Consider the following 22,115-nt stretch of genomic DNA (forward strand, 5'->3'; position numbering starts at 1 on the left):
ATAATACATTAATGGACAAAAACGTCAGAATCTGGTGAAATTTTCTTGTGGACTCCAAATGGTGCAGAAGGCTAAAGAAGACTCTAGAAATCCAGCAACACTTCAGGATACTCCAGAATATATAGGCAACAGTAACCCAGACAAGAAAAGCTGACCAAAACTGCAACATAATGTTGAACATTGGTTCAGCCAGGGAGGAAGTATTGAACTTGAATATGGAAGTAAGTTGGTCACAAGTATCTGTGGAAACGAGCTCAAATCGGAGCTCTGGTTAACACTAATGCATGTTTTCCATACTGAGGAGTTGAGTTCAAGTCGGAATTCCTGTTTATGATGTTGCATGTGGATATGTCAATGGCTATACTAGTGAGTGAACAGGTGTATGAGTGGCAGTGTGGGTGAGCAAGTGGATGGGTGTTTGGATCTATGACTCAGACAGTGGGTGTGTAAGTACTGATATGGTTCTGTGAATGGGTCTGTAAATGTTTGTGTGGAAGTGGCAGTGGGTGTATAAAAGATTCTACAGTGCTGTGAGTGGGTGCTGTCATCACTGATGTCATTTAAGATGCCATCAGTGATGTCACTGACCATGTCATGAGTGAAGTAATAGGTGAGGTCATAAGTAGTGCATTGCTGGGGGTTAATTATAGTTAACTCAGCTAACTATAACGGTTGAATTTCTCTGGATTTGTATGAATAAAATCTGACCCTAATTATAACGTCCCCATAACCTTTGTTTTTTTTGTGTGAAAACATATATATATTTTCATATTTTCCTCCCAATCTTTTTTGTTACAGTGGCAGGAGGTTTGCAGTCCCTGCATGTGCGATGGGCTCCATGAAGAATGATTTACCCCTCATTAAATCCTGCTGTGTTGGTGACTGAGGTTAATCAGCACAGGCATAAACTCTTTCATCAAGTAAGCTCGGTCCCAGGTGTGTTGAGAGGGCATGTGTGAACTTGAGCCTTCACAGCATAGTGGCCCATTCTCAAAACGGGAACATGTATTTTTTTTTTAGGTCGAGCCTAGCGCAGCGCACATGCGCGGCTCTAGTTAAAACAACCTCTTGGAATCGCTCTGGACTTCCAGCCTAAGGCTTGCGGTTACGAGCAACACGAGCGCACGCTCACCACTCGCGGGACGCTGCAGCTGCAGCTGCATTCCTCGCTCGTGTTGCTCGTAACTGCAAGGCTTAGGCCGGAAGTCCAGAGGACGCTGCAGCGCTTGCAAACCATCACGCTTTCACTTTCGCGGCCACACTTGTTTTTTTATCCTGTACCCCCCCTTGCACACAGGGGCTGCAGCTATATTTCCTCCTTCTGTGCCGGGGACGTGCACCCTCTAGCTCCCCCCTCAGGATGACCCAGGCCACTCACTGTCCGTGACTCCGTACAGCCGTGCCGGCGTGAGGCCTCTCCCAGCAGGTAGTCTAATAGTACTGACAGCTAGCACGTTGAATATCATGCACAGGCTGTGCTGTCAGGCTGCCTCTTAGCCCGAATGTGTTATGTCAACAGTGTTCAGACAGGTTTCCTTAAACCCTGCCCAGTTCAGGAGTCTAATAAAAGGCCAGCCCTTTATTTCAAACAAACTCCAGCCTCTTTGCTTCTTTTTTTCTCACTTCGGCTGCCTTTTAACATGTTCGTCCACCCGTCTCACATAGGACCAGTTTGATTAGACGCGCAGAGCGGATTGTTTTGCTTCTGTAAATTAAAAATCTGGCTAATCGCCAAGCAGAACGGCTGAGGTCCAGATGTTCCCTATTTTAGAAAATGGAAAGGCTGTGAGCCTAAAACGTGTTAGTACAAAGGCGCCAATGCTACCTACCACTGAGGTAATTGCACACCACTAAATTAACTTACTAAGTCTCCAGTAGTGTGATGCTGGAAGTCTTTCCTTCCCTTGGTACCCAACTCTGCTGCTCTCATATCGGTAAAACATTACAGCTGTTGTCACCCGGTTGCCTAGCAAGCACTTGAAGCACAGATTGCAGTGCCCTACAGCTGGTCCCGGAAGTGGAAATAAAGTATCCACCAGTCCGGGACAGTCAGCATGAATTGCTGGGCACGATTTATCTCCCCACGCGTAAACAAATATGTTTTTTAAGACAGGATTTCGAAGTGTTAGCCTTGGTATGTTTATCAATGTCGGGAGGCTAATCGGGAAAGATTTTCATGAGGTTTAACAACAAAATGTTCCCGAGGTATACAAGCTGGGTGCTGGGTAACTAGCGCTTTGTTACATTAAACACCCTCTCCCTTGCTTAAGCGTCACAAGCTGTCTCGTGCCACTGCTACGACGGGGGCAGGTGGTGCGTTTCGGACAACATTTCTTCCACCCAGGCGGTTTCCAGTTCCGCTGTTGTTACACCGGGAAAAAGTTAGAGCTGTTCTGTAAATACCCCGTTGCTAAGCAACCACCCTGAAGCACGGATTCCAGTTTCCCGATGCTGGTACAGTGTGCGGTAAACACCACAGTGTCGGCAGGTGAACACCATTTTTAGAATTTCCCTGGCTAGTGCGTTATTTGAAAGTAAAGTCAGTTGCCCGTTACTGCACCTGTAACGAACGGTAATTATGGTGAGCACGACTGGTGTTCTGACATCCTTTTTTTCAAGATAGTAATTCAGGTCATTAATTTTGTGTCTTGTGTAGTCGAAGTTTTATTTATTTATTTTGACCGAACTTCCAAACACATTGCTTCCTCCTACCAGTCCTTACTTTATGAGAATGATTCTCTCTCTGGAGACTGGCAACTTATTTGCAGTCTCCGAATTCCTCTAATATTGGCCCAAGCCCCATTGGTTATAAAAGTGACCTCTTACCTCTGACACCTCCTGTGTGTTTTTGTCTGTCAGTATCTGGAGACAGGTCGCTTCTTAAATCAGCTACCTGTTAACAACTAAATGGTTATGTGGATCCTGTCCCACTGTTCCTGTAGCAAGAGTTTGGAGGCACCTCACGGCCTCCCAGCGGGCCAGTGGCTTGGCTTAGCCGGTGCAGGCAGTTCTTTTATGCTGTGGTTATTCTGGCTTGAAAGTTGCCCTGGTTTACCGGGATGTGCTCCATCCTTTTCTGTCTTCTGCACGAACTCTGGATTAATCTTGCGTGCCACTGAGGTAATTGCACACCACTAAATTAACTTACTAAGTCTTCCGATAGCGAAGACAACCAGCAAATAGGCAGTAAGTGCAAAAGAAAATGAGGGAAGAGACAAATATAACAAAAAACAACCATTGTTATAGCCAATAGGTCTCGCCTTTGGGGCCTTGTAGGAAAAAAAAACTGAAGTATAAGACTTCACGTTTACATTTACTTATTATTTAGGATGCAGTAAATGTAAACATGAAGTCTTACACTTCAGTTTTTTTATTACTTACAAAGTCCCGAAGGCGAGACCTATTGGCTATGCCAATGCTTTTTTTTTCTTTTTTTTTTTATCCTCATCTGCCCGACACACGTCCCTTAGATGCGGGGAGAACCACCCAACCATCTAACTGCCTTTGGGAGCAATGCCCTGAGGATTGAGCCGCTTCACAACTCAGCAGAGAATTTTCTGAGTTGGTAGGAACAACCGTACATCTTGTGACGAGATCTCAAGGCAACTTCGTGCCAGAAAATTCAGTATATAGATGTCGAAATCTGGGCAGACCACAATACTGAACTGTTGAGTGGGTGGGCTTAATCATCGGATATTGGGGGAAAAAAACACACAAAAAACAAAACCCCTAAAGGACCTCACTTCCACTCTGTCAAAAGTTTCCAAAATGTGAGATTCTGGACTCTACATGATCTTCTCAAGTCTACCTTTGAGGTTTCATATAATGAGGTTAGCCATGCTGAGTGGGTGGGAGGGGTGGTGTCCACCCAGTGCATGCATATCTGCCGTCTTGCCAGCAAAATGGCGTAAAACAGAAAAGATCGTGCTGCCCCAGTTATGTTCTGGTCGAAACCAAGAATGACAAATGGTAAGGATAAAGAAATGTCGGTTTTAATAATTGAGTCCAAAGTTACTTTGATCTCCATCCAGTAAGTAGCTATATGGGGGCAATCCCAGAACATATGAATGTCAGATGCTGAGGGCAGTTGGCATTTGTTACAGCATTTCCCCTCTTGAAATTTGGATAGACGTAAGGGGGTGAGATATGCCCGGTGTAAAGTAAACAGATGGTTTCGTCTAAGCCAAGTGGGTTTTACCAATTCATACAAAAGGGTGAAAGATTCTGTCCAACTGTCTTCATCCATTGCCACAATTTCTCTACCCCATAGCTCTTTTGGGAGATGAAAATCCCCATCTATCTCTTCATGTATAGACCAATACCAACAAGCCACCTCCTTACCTCCTATCTGTTTTTCGACTAGCTGTTGTTCTAGAGGACTAATTCTCCCGGTATTAGGGACTTTCCTGATTAATTCTCTGGCCCAGCTACTAATTTGTGTGTATTTAAATCTTGACAGTGTCGGCCCTACTTTCTCCCTAAGACCTTCCCACAATATCAAGATGCCTCCACAAAGCAAGTCATCCCATCTAGAAAGCCCAGCTGTTATTAGGGGGGTTGCCAGAGAATCCTGCAGGCATGGTGGAAGCCCGGGAGGGTCCCAAATTTGTGCATGATTAGAGTAATACGCCAACCCCACTCTACGCTTAATTTGTACCCATGACTTCAGTTGTGTTAGTAGAGTCTTCAGCCTCACCTTCTTGAAAAACTTTCGATCTCCAAACTTGAAAAGAAACCCATCCAATGGGAGGTTTGCCCCTACCAACATAGCTTTAAATAGCTTCCCATTTGAAGTAAGGTCTGGTGACTTCAAAAGCATTCTTGAATGGGAAAGCTGAAACGCCCAGGAATAGTACTGTAGATCTGGGAGGGACAATCCACCTTTTTCCCTCCTCCTCCTCAATTTTTTCCAAGCCAACCACGTGGCTTTGTAACCCCAGATGAAAGAATTTATTTCTTGTTGGCACTTAAGAAGTTGCTTAGAGTCAAATGCGATGGGAATTGTGTTAAAAATAAAGGTCAGTTTCGGAAGGATAGACATCTTTACGATGTTGACCCTCCCAAAAATTGATAATCTAAGACCTACCCAGGATCTTAAAAGGGCCCTACACTCTTTGGCGACCAGGTCTAGGTTTGTTTTTGCTAAGGCTTCAATATCTTGTGTTATTTTGACTCCAAGATAACGTATTGAGCGAGTTGAGGGCATCACCCCTACACCCGGATTGGCAATATTCCATGTCATTAACTCGGTCTTATCGGCGTTAATGTCATAGCCAGAAATACCTCCAAATTCTTTGGCTTTTTCGACCACTATGGGGAAAGCATTTGCTGGATCACTGGTATATATTACAATATCATCGGCGTATAGCCCTACTTTCCTTTCCCAACCGCCGAATTTAAATGAAGAAATTCTTGAGTCGTCCCTAAAAGATTGTACAAATGGCTCAATGTATATGTTACAAAGTAAAGGGGACAGGGGACACCCCTGTCTTGTCCCCCTAGTGATCAGAAAGGGCTGAGTACACACACCATTAACCATAATACTTGCACTGGGATTTTGATATAAGAGTCCAATTGATCTTCGAAAATTTGGACCAAATGCGAATTTCTTCATGGTTTCAGCTAAGTACGCCCAATGTACTCGGTCGAACGCTTTGGTAGCGTCAAGGGTCATAATGGCCAGAGGGAGAGAGAACGTAGAGGCAATATCCACTACCCCGATTAAATCGTATGTAAGGTCCGAGAGTTGTCTACCCTTTATAAAACCCTTTTGGTCAGTTTGGATTATTGAGCCAACCTCACGTGTTTGCCAACACGGCTGCAAAGATCTTATAATCACTGTTTAAAAGTGAAATTGGCCTATATGAGCCACATTTAGCTGGGTCTTTCCCAGGTTTCGGAATCAAGACAATAATCGCCTCTCCCCATGATTTAGGAGGGGCCACACAATTTATTAAGATATCATTAAAAAGTCTTGTCAGCACCGAAACTATTTCGGGAGCTACAACCCGTAATAGTTCACCAGGTAGGCCATCCGGGCCAGTTGCCTTACCCCTCTTCACCTTTTTGATACTTTCCCTCACTTCTTCCTCTGAAATAGGCCTATCAAGACGATCTCTTTGTTCAGAGCTAAGAGTGGCGGTTTTCCCCTAAAAAGAATTTAGGCATGCCGGGCTATATTTCAAATATGTAATAGACCTGGGCATAGGGAACTCCATAGAGAGGCAAATCTGGCTCCAACAGCCAGATTAATTAAGAGGGGGTTTTCCAGGGTGGGCTGGGGGGGAGGGGAGGGGTAAAATTATAAAATAGCCTCACTGTTCAGGCACCGTTTCAAACACACAATTTCCATCAATTATATTTTTATTTATATTCCATTCAATTCTCATTGGGAGATGTAACTCTTCGTTGAGCTGGAGTAGGGGTTTGGACATTAGCTGATGGGAATAAAATGTTTGTCCTGGAATGTCAATGGCCTGCGTGTTAAGAGTAGGAGATATAGAATATTGCAATATCTGAGGGACTCTCCGGCGCAGGTCATAGTCATCCAGGAAACACATCTTTTCCAACACGAAGTGAAGGAAATGTTGAATAAAATCAGATGGGTAGATTGTTTTATTTGCACTAACCACAATGCGAATATTCGAGGTATATTAATCATCTTCAAAAAGCAAATAAAAGCTCAGATTCTTACATATGAGGATGACTTAAGTGGGAGATGGTTATACGCTAGAGTTAGTCTAGATAATAGTATATATAATTTGCTTGGTTACTACGGTCCCAATCAGGATGACCCCTCATATTTGATTAAAATTCAGTCAGCTATCATCAACACAAGGTCCGATAATTTGGATGGGAGATTTTAACTTGGTACTTAACCCAAAACTGGATAAATTCCCCAATTCAAGGGCATTAACCTTTAAAAAATCCAGGCAGGTATTGGGGGATGTTATGTCGACACGCGGATTGGCAGATCCATGGAGGGAGAGAGCTGGTGAGGCACTTGGCGTATCATATCACAATTATAAATACAAACATAAATCAAGAATCGACTACGCCCTTTTTAGTTATTCATTAAGAGACCCCCTAAAGGACTTAACATATTTGCCCTTACACTTATCGGACCACTCCACTATATTTTTCTCTTTGCAATCGGCTCAGCAATCCTCTCAGGCTCTATGGTCATTTGACCGCACTATTCTTTTAGAGGAAGAAGGAACAGACCTCCTCATCCAAGAAACAAAACTTTTCATGGACACAAATATTAATTCTACCCAGCTAAATACAGTATGGGAGGCCTATAAAGCTTATTTGAGAGGCTATATAACTAACAGGGCCTCTTATCGAGGGAAAATCTATAGAGCAAAGATCAACACTATCGAAAGGGACATTGCATTATTGGATCAACGTATTGGTTCCGGAATTGGGACTAATATGGAACAAGAACAGCGTAAAGAATTAAAAGAGAGGCTAGAAAATATTCTTCAGGAAAGGGTCGCCCTGAAATGGGAAGTAAGTAAACTCTCCAACTTTGAATATGGTGAGTCTGCAGGTAAGGTCCTCGCCTGGAAAATTAAATCGGATCAGGCAAAAAAACATATAAAACATATTATGGTAGAGGGCGAGTCAAGTGAAAGATCATCTGTTAAAGATATTGGGGAAGCATTTTTGGAGTTTTTCCAGAAAATATATAAGGAAGAAATCTTGGAGGACCCCATCTCAAACTTTAGATGGTTGGAGAAGATTACTCTTCCCACTCTTAGCTCTGAACAAAGAGATCGTCTTGATAGGCCTATTTCAGAGGAAGAAGTGAGGGCTATGCCAATGTTTGTTTTTTTAAGTGTCGGACACAGGGACAGTCCTTGGAAAAAACGGATCTGTCCAGGCATATCCTGGACATCTGGTCACCCTAACACAGTTTGCAGTGATTCACATACATGTTCAAGGAAATATCTCCATTTGTTCAGACTAGGAAATGCATAGACCATTCCTTACTAAAGGCACAATTTAATTGTTTAATCATCAAACTATAAGATCATCTACATGCTCAAGGCAAATCTGCCCTGTTAACAAATATCACTTTGATCCAGTGTGAAAGCTGATCAGTCTTTACACAACATAAAATCTAACATGAGAATGAAATTTCACAAACGAAATACATGTGCACTTCGCACACGGAAGAGAAACACATGAAGTAATGAGTAAATCAAGCCCAGTAAAACTTTGCTTAGATTTTAGAAATTGAAGAAACATATACTGAGTCTCTTATATGCTAACAGTTCGAATTTTTACGAGTTCAACAACATGCTAAAGAGCAACAATAACTCATAAAATGTATTTTCTACAATGATGCGAATTAATCAGAAATAATACAACTTGACAGCTTAATTGAAGCTTTAGTTATAATCATGTGAATATAATAATGATTCTGAATGTATTTTGCATTAGCAAGCCATTTCAATTAAAAGAAAAAAGAAGTGCAATTCTTTAGTGCAACAATGTAGAAAGTGGACATTTTGTGTGAATACCCTTTAGAACATATACGACGGAGATTTCCAAAAATGAAAAAAAATATTATAGCCTTATAGCCCGCCGTAGCGGGCTATACCGGCTATGAAAGGCCCGCTGAATTGTTAAAGGCCTGAGCCGAAGGCGAGGGACTTTAACGAGACAGCGGGACTTTAATGACCGGTATAGCCCTGCTACGAAGGGCTATTAGGCTATTAGAACATTCTGCCACTAGAGGGCAGAATGTTCTAACAAATTAAACAAAGGGTTCTCGAAGCTCGAGGGGATATAAATCCCCTCGAGCTTCGACAAGCCTTTGTAAAACATCGTAAGGTTGCTCTGCGGGCCTTTACCGGCCCATAGAAGCAGAGAGCACTCCATTGTCGGCAACGGAGCTCCAACATTCCAATGTTCTAATTATGATTATTGTTGCTTTCTGTACTTTCTCATTGAAGTTGTCAACAATTGATACATGTTGCTCTATAACATACGTCTCCAACCTTTTCTGTAATAAGAGTTACTTATGTTCACAGAAAATCATTGCGAACTACTATTATCAGTGTTGTTCTAATGACCTCATCATACAAAATCACATTTATGGCCATGCATGCACGATTATCAGCAGTCATCATCCCAGTTCACCAGGCAGGGTTGACACCTGTAATTTTAAAGAGGGTTTATAGGTTTGGAATGCCGCTTCATTGTTACAAAACAGCCACAGCTCTGGTGTACCAAGTTTGGAATAAGTCTCCACAACACAGCATGACTCATCACTCGAACATCAGCTTTAAATATAATGTAGCATAACACGTATTTGCGAAGAACACATTCATCCTGAAGGGTATCTTGGAGCTGAAATAACAATATAGCCTTATAGCCTGCCGTAGCGGGCTATACCGGCTTTTAAAGGCTCGCTGAATCGTTAAAGGCCCGAGCCGAAGGCGAGGGACAATAAATGAGACAGCAGGACTTTAATAGCCGGTATAGCCCTGCTACGAAGGGCTATAAGGCTATTAGAACATTCTGCCACTAGAGGGCAAAATGTTCTAACAAATTAAACAAAGGGTTCTCGAAGCTCGAGGGGATATAAGTCCCCTTGAGCTTCGAGAAGCCTTTGTAGAACATTGGAATGTTGCTCTGGGGGCCTTTACCGGCCCGTAGAAGCAGGGAGCACTCCATTGTCTGCAATGGAGCTCCCAACATTCCAATGTTCTAATGTTTCTTGTAACCCAAGTCAACGATTAGAACTGAAAACATGTTTCAACTCTGTTAAAAGTATATTAATTCAACAAAGCTAATAATTCTAATTTAGGAGGTTCACAGGAGAGCTACTAACATGTAGCAGGAGAGTTACCAGTAGCTCGCGAGCTAATCGTTGGAGAAGTCTAACTTGGATTGGTGGTATACGCAATAGGAAATGGGCGCCAAGAGGTAATTTCACTAAATATTTATAAAGTTTAGTTCTAAGTGTTAACGGTGCGGAAGGGTTTGAGAGAACCACCTGCCTCCCTAAGGTTTGCGGCTTAAGCAACAAGACAACATAATCAGCATACCCCAGCACACGAGAATTCAACAGATGACAGTTTCAGATGTTATTCACATATAATTCAATACACAACAAAAATCAATCAGTTGATTATTATATTATATTATATTATATTATATTATATTATATTATATTATATTATATTATATTATATTATATTATATTATATTATATTATATTTGTATGTCAATCATAACAGCATAGCACACGGTGCACGTGAAATTATGTGATGAAATATAGACATATATGTATATTTGTACCAATTGTCTCCTAGAGCATCATTATGTCACCCAGTGACAGGACGTAAAACACCACCGCAATCGCCAAAATTAGACCTCTCTAATGTCTAAGTATAAAGTGCATCCCATATGAGGAAAACCAACCTGAATGATGTCACGTGCACCGTGTGCTATGCTGTAATGATTAACATAATGTTTTCAATCATCTTCAATCTGTACTGTATATAGTGTTAAATGTCACTAAATAATTCCATGCATGCACAAGCACCGATTGTGTATGTGCGAATACACACTTTGAACTCATTCACTTGGAGATCCCTGGGAGCACATTTGTTTTGATAAAACAAATGGATGCAGATGAGTAATGTGAGATTTCATATTATCTTTTACCTAGCCGTGAACAAGTTGCATGTAAACCATACCGAGGCGATGAAACACGTGTTGGCTTGGGAACAGTTCACTCATTAAAATCTTGAAGAGAGATTAAAAGAAGAAATAATCAACTGATTGATTTGTGTTGTGTCTTAAATGATCCGCATCTCAACCAGTTCAGACGTCAACCTTGCCAACACCGAACACCTTCACTTCCAGATCCACACCGACCCCAAGACCACACTCAGAGGCACCCTCCTCTACCGACCTCCAGGACCCCGTGCACAATTCAGTGACGACATCACTGACTTTATCACCCCGCACGCCCTCCCCTCCGAGGAATACATTCTACTGGGAGACCTCAACTTTCACCTGGAAAAGAGCAATGACAGCAACGCCGCCACCCTTCTGGACAACCTCGCTAACCTCGGACTCAGACAACTTGTCACTACCCCCACCCACATTGCAGGTCACACACTCGACCCTATCTTCACCTCCAGCAAACATGTCTCCTTCAGTCACACCACAGCTCTCCATTGGACGGACCACAGCTGCGTTCACTTTATCTACAATAAGACCACAACCATCCTCAACCTACTCTGCGAAGAAACTGGAACAAAATCACCATCGACCAGATCTTCTCATCGCTTCTCCAAAACCCCCCTGCCCACTCCTCAAACCCCGACCAAGCAGCCATTAACCTCACCCAATGGCTATCCAACAGCGCCGACATCCTAGCACCGTTGAAAAAACGTCAAATCAAACTAGGCAGCAAAAACGCCCCCTGGTTCAACGATGATCTTAAGAAATCTAAGAAACTCTGTCGTTCCCTCGAGAAGGCCTGGAAAAAAGACCCAAACACCAGCACCAAGGACGCCTTCAAAAACGCCACCCGCATACACCACCAACTTATCCGGTCTGCCAAGAAAGCCGCATTCAAAGATCGACTAGACAACAACGCCCACAACAGCAAGGAGTTATTCAACATCGTCAAAGAGTTTACCAACCCCACTGCCAACTCCAATGACATCACCCCCTCCCAAGCCCTCTGCGACTCCCTAGCTTCATTCTTTCACAACAAAATCGCAGACATCCATAACAGCTTCGACAACCAACCCGGAGACCAACCCACCCATCTTTCTGCCACACCTTCACCCCCCCTGAACATCCTTAATGACTGGAACACAATCTCCACTGAGGACACCATCCGCCTGATGAACTCCATCCACTCAGGATCCCCCACAGACGCATGCCCTCACCACATCTTCAACAAAGCAGACTCCATCATAGCACCACACCTCCGAGACGTCATCAACCGCTCCCTCAACTCCGCCACCTTCCCGGAAAGCTGGAAACACGCAGAACTCAGCGCCCTTCTGAAAAAACCCACAGCTGACCCCACCGAACTCAAAAACTACCGCCCCATCTCGCTCCTTCCATTCCCGGCCAAAGTCATCGAGAAAGCTGTCAACAACCAGCTCGCCGCTTTCCTCGAAACCAACAAATCCCTCGACTCCTCACAGTCCGGCTTCCGAGCCAAACACAGCACTGAGACCGCCCTCATCGCAGCAACAGACGACATTCGAACTCTACTGGACAATGGAGACACAGTCGCCCTCATCCTCCTCGACCTCTCCGCAGCCTTCGACACAGTCTGTCATAGCACCCTATTACAGCGCCTCAATAACATCGGAATCCAAGGAAAAGCACTGGAATGGATCACATCGTTCCTCACCGGAAGAACCCAGAGAGTCCGCCTCCCACCATTCAAGTCAGAGGCCACTGAAGTCATCTGCGGCGTGCCACAAGGATCTTCACTCAGCCCCACCCTCTTCAACGTATACATGAGCCCCCTCGCGGCCATCGCACGGCAACACAACCTCAACATCATCTCCTACGCTGACGACACTCAACTGATCCTATCACTCACCAGAGACCCTAACACTGCCAAAACCAACCTACATGAAGGAATGAAAGAAGTAGCCGAGTGTATGAAGCACAGCCGTCTGAAACTGAACTCAGACAAAACAGAAGTCCTTATCCTGGGTACCTCCCTCTCTGCCTGGGATGACTCTTGGTGGCCAGAGGCCCTGGGAAAAGCACCCATCCCGACGCACCACGCACGTAACCTGGGCGTCATCCTGGACTCCTCACTCTCTATGAACAGACAAGTCAACGCCGTTTCATCATCTTGCTTCAACATTCTTCGCATGCTCAAAAAAACATTTCGCTGGATCCCTACCGAAACTAGAAAAACGGTCACCCACGCACTGGTCACGAGTCGCCTGGACTACGGAAACACCCTATACGCCGGTACTATCGCAAAACTCCAGAAAAAACTCCAACGCATCCAGAACGCTTCTGCCAGACTCATACTAGACATCCCGCGTAAAGACCACATCTCTGGTCACCTGAAAAACCTCCACTGGCTCCCCGTCAATAAGAGGATTACTTTCCGCCTCCTAACCCACGCGCACAAAGCACTTTACGAACTTGGACCCGAATGCCTCAACTCACGTCTTTCCTTCTACACCCCCTCCCGCCAGCTACGATCCTCCAACCAAGCCCTTGCCACTGTACCTCGCATCAACAAAACCACCATGGGAGGTAGATCCTTCTCCTACCTGGCAGCTAAAACTTGGAACTCACTTCCCACTCACCTTCGCCTCACTCAGAACCACCTAGCATTCAGAAAACAACTTAAAACTTGGATATTCGACAAGTCATTCCCCTCCTTTCTTCAAGCGCCTTGAGACCCTCTGGGTATGTAGTGCGCTATATAAATCATTTGACTTGACTTGACTGTGGTATGCGCTCTAGCTTATGGACGCTTACGTGAGCACGCGTTACGTCATAAGCTAGAGCGGCACGGCGCACGCGCAGGACTATGAAAGGAAAGGCGCGAACAGGACAGTGTCAGTTGGCGGCTGGAGATGGTCATAGCCAGACGCTCGGCGCCCTTAGCGAATTGAATTTCTTGTTGTATGAATAAACCTGTTTCCCTAACAAGAAGTCTACGTGTGTGCTGTGGGGGGAGCAAGGAACATTACAGTGGCGACGAGGCTGAGATTCGAACACCACCAGGTGCTTGGAAAAAGAGAAGAAACGAAGAAGAACACAGGACACCTCCACAGCCGACACCCACGGGCCAGTGAGGCACAGGTACTACACGAGTGCAAGGGTGTGGCAGTAGCGCAACAGCAAAGGAAAGAACATTCCCAGGCATAGCAGAAGGTCGTGCGACCCAAGCCTCCAGCACCCCAGGCAGCACCCTGGCAACCAAGGGAGACACCCCCACTTCAGAGGAAGGGGGGAAGGACGCACAGGCAGCACACGCCACAAGGGATAACACCCCGGGCAGCCCAGGGGGCCCAGGCGACACGGCAGGGAACGCAGGAGCGTCCGGTGAGCCTACCCAAAGACCCCAGGAAGGAGGACCCAGAGGTGAAGCCAGAATGACGAGTCAAGCGTCAACACTAATGGCGCCCGTCCCGTTCCTGACCAGACCAGGCGAACCCCAACTAAAATGGGAAGATTGGAAAGAGTACTTCCTAAATTACATTGAGGCGCTGGAAGACGAAAGCGAAAGTGAATACAAACCAGATAGAAAGAAAAGACTATTGCTACACAATTTAGGCCCAGAAGGGGTACGGGTCTATAAGAACTTGGTGCCTAAGGAGAGGGGTGCAGAAGAAACGGATGTCTTCGTGAATGCACTGGACGACCTGGACAGCCACTATCGCCCAGCCGTCTGTGTCTCGATAGACCGCTACAACTTCCAGCAGAGGAAGCAAGAGGCGGGAGAATCGATCGACGACTATGTGGCTGCCCTCCGCCGCCTAGCAATCACGTGTAGGTATGGTAACCTGCAAGACGAATACATCAAAGACCAAATCGTAATGCACACCACCAGCAGGGCAGTCCAAGACAAGCTGTGGGCAATGAACGAGACCACCCTGAAGGAGGTCGTGGCAATGGTCAAAAAGGCGGAAATGTCGAAGAGAGGCGCAGACGCGGCAAAGAGAGAAAGCGCGCCAAAACAGATGATCAACAAAATAGACGAGGCACCCCACTCCAGCAAGCAAAGAAGTGCCAGTGGAGACCTGAGGAAGGAGGCGAAAGGACCGGGGAAGCAGATGCCTCGCTCCAGCCAGGGGACGAAGTTCGCATGCTACAGGTGTGGCAGCGCCGCCCATGCAGCCCAGGACAGACGTTGTGGCATTCTTATACCTTCTGACTACTCGGCACTGACTTCTTATCACGGCCCTTCCCCCTCTGCTCCACAGATCTCTACCAGTTTATCAATCACTTACCTTAACACCCGCTCCCTCATCCGCCATCAGCTCGAGATTTTCCAACTTCTACATCAGAGTTCCATCGACATTCTTCTCCTATCGGAAACCTGGATCACGGAAGATTCAGCCCCCGATATTCTCGCTGCACTACCTACGGGATACTACATCATGCACGCCAATCGTCCCGCTGGGAAGACTGGTGGAGGAGTGGCGGCCATTATCCGCTCTGAACACACCTTCTCTGATATCACGCTGACCCCTATCCCTAAAACTGAATACCTTGCACTAAAATTTTCCTCCCCCAAATCGTCTTTTGTTTGTGTCCTTGCATATAGACCCCCCGATTCTATGCCCACCTTTCCCCAATCATTCAGCGACGTTATCGCTCAATTAGCAATCAACCACGCCAACATTATGGTGATCGGAGATTTTAATTATTGGCCAGCCGATGTCCACGAAAGCCAATCGTCGGTGGACTTTACAGACTTTCTAAAAGGTATGAATCTCTCCCAACACATCCACACCCCCACCCATCAGAAAGGTCATATCCTTGACCAACTCTGGACATCTAACCTAGATATCTCTTCTCCCTCAGTCTTTCCTTGCTCCTGGTCTGACCACTATTTCATCTCCTTTCAATTACATTTGCAGACTCTGTGTCCGCCCCCCTGCACTAAAAATATCATGGCTCGCAACTGGAAAAGGGCCAATTTGCCTGAGTTTCATGATTCCCTTGCTGCTACGGCACCCCCGCCTATGACCTCACTAGAGAATCAGGCTATCAAACTTGATGACTGGCTACGTCAGGCTAGTGATAAAGCTGCCCCTCTTAAAAGAATCAAAGCAAAGCGCCCCCATGACGCACAACGTTGGTTTACGGACCAACTCAAAGCGGAAAAACTAACTCTCCGGCAAACCGAACGCCGCTGGCGCCGTCACTACGACCCGCAGCTCAAACTCATATTTAATGAAACTCTTAAATCTTATAAACATTCAATCCTGGCGGCCAAGACGGCATATTTCTCACACAAAATTCTGGATTCAAACAACAAAACGAAAGACATCTTTTCAATCGTACAGGAGCTCTCCCTTCCAGATAGAGTTACCCCCCAACCCCAGCCGACTCAAACCCTCTGTGACTCACTTAACTCTTACTTCATAGAGAAAATCTCGACAATAAAAAATAATATCCCGACTCCGGCATCTCCCACCCCTCCCCCTCTCTCCCCTATTAATACCAGCACCCTGACTAAGTTTCCACCCATATCCCAACAAGAGTTTGTTTCTCTCCTTCATAAAGTCAGTTCGGGATCCCCCAATGACTGCTGTCCCCCGCAGATTCTGAAAGAAGCCTTTCTTGCATGTCCAGGCCCCCCTCTAGCCCTACTTAACAACTCCCTCGCAACCGGGAAGGTCCCATCCTCTTTCAAGCAAGCCGCAGTCTTACCCATACTGAAGAAATCCAATGCAGACCCATTAACTCTCAGTAACTACAGACCCATCTCCCTCCTGCCCTATCTAGGAAAGATCTTGGAGACCTATGTTACCCGCTGCCTGTGCTCTTTTATAGAGAAATCTTCCTTCTTAGACCCTCAACAAGCGGGTTTCAGACCCCTCCACTCCACCGAGGCGGTCATAGTAGCAGTCATGGACACCCTCAGGAAGGGCGCTGACAAAAACATCCCTCAAGCCCTTGTCCTATTGGATCTCTCGGCGGCGTTCGACACGGTCGATCACTCCATCTTGATCGACCGTGTCCATAACGCCGGCATTCAGGGATTAGCCCTTGACTGGCTCAGATCTTTTCTGCACCAGCGCTCTCAGTCCGTTCACCTTTCCACCTTCTCTGCACCCTACACCTCCCTTCCCTGCGGTGTACCTCAGGGTTCTGCACTCTCCCCTCTTCTTTTTAATTTGTACCTCCAACCCCTGTTAGCCTCCCTCCACAACTCCCCGGTCACCATCTTTAACTATGCGGACGATCTCCAGCTAATCTTCCCCATAGATTCCCCCCCTTCCTCCCGTACTAATTTCCAGTCCATTATGCTGACCATTGCAGAGTGGATGTACCACAGCCACTTAAAGCTGAACCCTACCAAAACCGAGCCCGTTCTGGTAGGAGGCCCCAACCACCCATGGAATTCCACCTTCTGGCCAACATCGTTGGGGACAGCACCCACTCCCGTGAGCTCAGTCAAAAGCCTGGGGGTGATCATTTCAGAAGATCTATCCATGAGACCGCAAATCAACGCGGTCACCTCCGCCTGTTTCTTCCATCTCAGGCGGATCCGCAAGATCAGCAGGTTTCTCACCAAAGAAGCCCTGATCCAAGTTGTTATTGCGCTTATCACCTCTAGGCTCGATTATGCCAACACTCTGTACGCAGGAATCCCTGCATGTCACCTCCACCGATTGCAGCTGGTGCAGAATCAGGCCGCTCGCCTGATCTTCCGCCAGCCCAAACATCAGCACGTCACTCCCCTCCTCCGTAGTCTACATTGGCTCCCTGTCTCTAAACGCTGCACCTTCAAATTGGCATGCACAACCTATAAGGCCCTCTCAGATACAGCCCCTGCTTTCATCTCCTCGGTCCTATCCCGTCACCTCCCTTCTAGAGCTCTTCGCTCAGCATCACAAAATCTCCTTGTTGTTCCCAAATTTAAAAGGAAAAAACATGGTGGCCTGAGCTTTTCTGTCCTGGCTCCTTCCACCTGGAACTCGATGCCACCTTCCCTTCGTCTCTGCCAAAATTATGACTGTTTCCGCAGACTGTTGAAAACCCTGCTCTTCCAATCCGCTTATGAATAACCCTCTCACTCTGGATCACGCTATTTGTCATTGAGCGCCAAGAAACCTATGGTGATAGTGCGCGTTACAAATAATTTTAACGTAACGTAACGTAACGTTGTCCCGCGTTTCGCGCCAAGTGCTCCTATTGCGGACTGACGGGGCATTTTGAAAAAGTCTGCCGGAAGAAAGGGTTGAAGTCTACGGTAAAGTGCATCCAAGCAGCCACTGCCGAAGCGAGTGAAGAAGAGGAACCGGATGAAGACGACCTGGTACTATGCATAGAGGACCAAGTGCTGGACGTGTCGGGGAAGCGAAGAGACAAGCCACGCACAGACATGCACATCGGAGGCGTCAAAGTCTATGTAGCGGTGGACTCAGGATCCCCCTGGACGATAGTGCAGAGGTCAATATGGGAGGAAGATTTTGCCCCGGTGTTGGGACCCGACCTATGGCCACCTGACATCAGACCCATCTCGTACACGGAAGATGCCATTCCCCTAGTGGGATGCAGAGACCTTAAATTCGAGTTCAGAGGAAGGACGGCCACGTGCACGCTATATGTGGCGGAGAAGGGTCCGTCGGTGTTAGGATGGAGAGATGCGGGTGCCCTCGGCATCGTACTCAACCCAGGAGGGAGAGAACAGATCTTGCTGACAGAGGAATGGCCCCTCTCGAAGGAGGAAGACTGGAAGGCAGCATACGCCAAAGTATTCGAAGGCACAGTGGGCAAGCTGGAGAAATTCGTGCACAAAATGGTCCTCAAGGAGGGAGCAAAACCGGTCGTGCACAAAGTGCGGAACATACCAATATCCACCAGCGAGGCAGTACGCCAGGAACTACGGAAACTGGAGGAGCTAGAAATCATCGAGCCAGTGGACAGCGCGGAATGGCTATCGCCCTTGGTGGTAGTTAAAAAGCCCAACGGCAAGGTCAGGCTCTGCGTGGACCTGAGGGAGCTCAACAAAAATCTGATAGTGGAAAGGTTCCCACTTCCTAGAATAGAGGAGATGTTGGCCAAGACCAAAGGGATCACGCACTACTCCACCATAGACCTCACGTCTGCGTACTACCAGATAGAACTGCACCCAGCGAGTAGGAGATACACGGCCTTCATAACGCCATTCGGGTGCTACCAATTCAGAAGGATGCCCTTCGGACTGGCATCCGCCGCGGCCGTGTTCCAGAAGCTCATGCACAGGCTATTCAAAGACATCCCGGGAGTGCAATACTTCCAAGACGACATACTGGTGATGGGCTCCGACAAGAATGAGCACGACAAGAAACTGCACCAGGTGTTGGGAGTGCTACAGAACAAGGGATTGACAGCTGAGTGGAGCAAGTGCAGAATTGGGGCTCGCTCAGTGACCTACCTGGGGCACGAGATAGGAACGCATGGCATCTTACCGAAAGAACTAAATGTCAAGGCCATAAAGGACGCCAAAGCCCCAACGACCAAAGAGGAGGTGCGGTCATTCCTCGGCATGGCCGAGTATTACAGCAAGTTTGTAAGACATTTCGCCACCAGGACACACCGGATGAGGCAACTGATCAGGCACAATACGAAATTCGAGTGGGACAAGGAGGCCCAGTCTGAATTCGACGCCATCAAAGAATGCATCAGCCAGGCCATTCCGTTACAGGGATATGTACCCACGGGCAAGACCATCGTAACTACGGATGCGAGTGACAAGGGCTTGGGGGCGGTCCTGGCGCAGGAGAGGACAGATGGAACGAAAGAAACAATCAGCTTCGCTTCCAGGGCACTATCACCAACGGAACAGAGGTACAGCGTGATAGAAAAGGAAATGCTGGCCGTCACATGGGCGTTGAGTAAATTTCGTCAATTCATATGGGGCACGAGGTTTAGGCTCCAAACAGACCACAAGCCCCTCGTCAAAGTGTTGACGTCATCTGGCCACGACACTGCCACCCCGAGAATAGCGAAGATGTCCCTGAAGCTGCTAGACTACACCTACGATGTCGAGTACCTTCCGGGCACGCAGAACAGGGTGGCGGACTACCTCAGCAGGGCGGCGGCGATGGAAGATGCCCCGAGTGCCACCCCCGAGACAGAGGAGATGGTCGCTTGCATGGAGGATCACGAGACAGCCATCAGCGCTCAGGAGTGGCAGGAGGCCTGTGAACTCGACGAGGAAAAGAGAGATGTCAGGAAGCACCTCACGTCGGGGTGGCCGGACAAAAGGAAACTGACGGAGAGTGTCCGCCGCTTTTATGAAATAAGGGAAGAGTTGTCCTTGAGTGATTCGGGGATATTCTTATACCGAGGTGAGAGAGTGGTACCCCCGAAGTCATTGATACCAAGACTGCTGAAAACACTCCACAAAGGCCATCTGGGCATAGTGAAAACCAAGGCGCTGGTCAAACTGACGTATTGGTGGCCAGGAATGGATGCCCACATCGAGAGGCAAGTCAGGGAGTGCGTGCAGTGCCAAGGAGCGGACAAGGTGCTCCGACCACTCCGACCGGCACTGGGGAAATTTGACACGCCACATGGCCCATGGGAGGATGTGGCGATAGACATTCTGGGGCCGGTGCTGGACAACCGGGGAGTGAACAAGTATATCTGCGTGCTGATGGACAAGTATTCCAAGTGGCCAGAAGTGGACATACAGGAGTCGATGGATACAGACACGATCTTGAAATTCGTAACAGAAGTGTTCCTGAGGGAAGGAATACCCAGAACGATCCTCAGTGACAACGGGCCACAATTTGTGTCGGACAAATGGGGAAAATACATGAAACGGAATGGGATCGAAGTGAGACACACGGCGGTGTACCACCCGGCGTGCAACGGCCAAGTCGAAAGGTTCAACAGGGTGCTCATGGGATCCATCCAGGCAGCCATTTCTCAAGGCAAGGACTGGGAAGTGGAGATAATGAACATGATATGGGCCTACCGCATTACTCCCTCGGTGGTAGGGTATAGTCCCTTCCAGGTGCTAAGAGGACGGCATCCATTTACCAGGGACAATGTGGCATGGAGGGAAAAGACCATCACCAGCAAATGGTCCCCAGCGGTGGTGCAAAGCAATCTAGAGAAGGCCCAGAGGATATATGCAGCGCACTACGACAAGCGACATGGCGCTAAAGAAACGTCGCTGGAAGAAGGGGAGTGGGTCAGGATCAAGCTGCCCACCCTCCAAAAGAAGGGCGACAGCAAGTTCAGTCAACCGCTCCAAGTTAAGGAAGTGCGGGGCAGAGCGGCCCTCCTTAGTGATGGAAAAGTCTGGTCACAGGATCGCATGGCCAGGGTCAACAAAATATTGGTCTGGCCGAGGACGGAGGAAGCAGACAGGGACACTGATCACCCAGAAGAGAGACTGCATCAGGAACAGAACAGCCAAGGTGTTGAGGCAGGCGAGGTCAGTGAAGAGGGCGCCCAGGGAGCTGGGCAGGCCGAAGGAGGAAGAGCGCAAGAGAGTGCAGAGCAGAGATCGGTGGAGAGAGATGCGGGGATATCCCAGGCACAGACTGAGACGAGGGAGAACGTGCCGGTAAGACACACCCGCAGCGGAAGGGCAGTAGTAATGCCTTCTCGTTACAATGACTTTGTGGTAGAAAGACACTAGTAATACGGCCCCCGGTGCCTCACATAGACGATGGGTGCAGAGGTGGACTATGCCTTTATAGAAGGGGGGACCGTGCTTTCTGTGTTTAATAAAGGGGGGAGATATGTGGTATGCGCTCTAGCTTATGGACGCTTACGTGAGCACGCGTTACGTCATAAGCTAGAGCGGCACGGCGCACGCGCAGGACTATGAAAGGAAAGGCGCGAACAGGACAGTGTCAGTTGGCGGCTGGAGATGGTCATAGCCAGACGCTCGGCGCCCTTAGCGAATTGAATTTCTTGTTGTATGAATAAACCTGTTTCCCTAACAAGAAGTCTACGTGTGTGCTGTGGGGGGAGCAAGGAACATTACATTGACTAACATCTGAAACTGTCATCTATTGAATTCACGTGTGCTGGGGTATGCTGATTAATCGTTGGAGGTGCCTGCTCTATAACAAGCTGATTTTATGAATGAGACAGGTCTATTACTTATATGCAAAAAGCTGTATTCATTAACATTTCTCTATGAACTAAACCTGTGGCAGCTATGTTCTATAGACAGTCACAATTATGTTAAAAAATACATTTTCAACACATTCAGTTGCACACAAAAAACACCAATAACGAGAGTAATTGTATTCGCCTTAAGACGGAATTTAATGGGGAAATTAGATGCAAACTGCTGGCGTGCTTGAACGACGGACGGGTACATGAAGGTTTGGGTGTTAGTATTTAGATTTAAATGAATTAGAGAGTGTGTACAGAAGAAGGTAGGAAAGCGGGGGCATCTTCAT

At 47.1% G+C, this 22,115-nt stretch overlaps 1 protein-coding gene across 2 annotated transcripts in view; it reads right to left on the reverse strand.

Annotated features, from left to right (window-relative positions):
• ADAM22 (ADAM metallopeptidase domain 22) overlaps nt 1-22,115 on the reverse strand; it is a 1,128,810-nt gene that overhangs the window by 483,152 nt on the left and 623,543 nt on the right. The window lies entirely within an intron of this gene.

Source organism: Lissotriton vulgaris, chromosome 10 (genome assembly GCF_964263255.1).
Source record: "Lissotriton vulgaris chromosome 10, aLisVul1.2, whole genome shotgun sequence".
In the NCBI taxonomy this organism is placed as follows: domain Eukaryota; kingdom Metazoa; phylum Chordata; class Amphibia; order Caudata; family Salamandridae; genus Lissotriton; species Lissotriton vulgaris.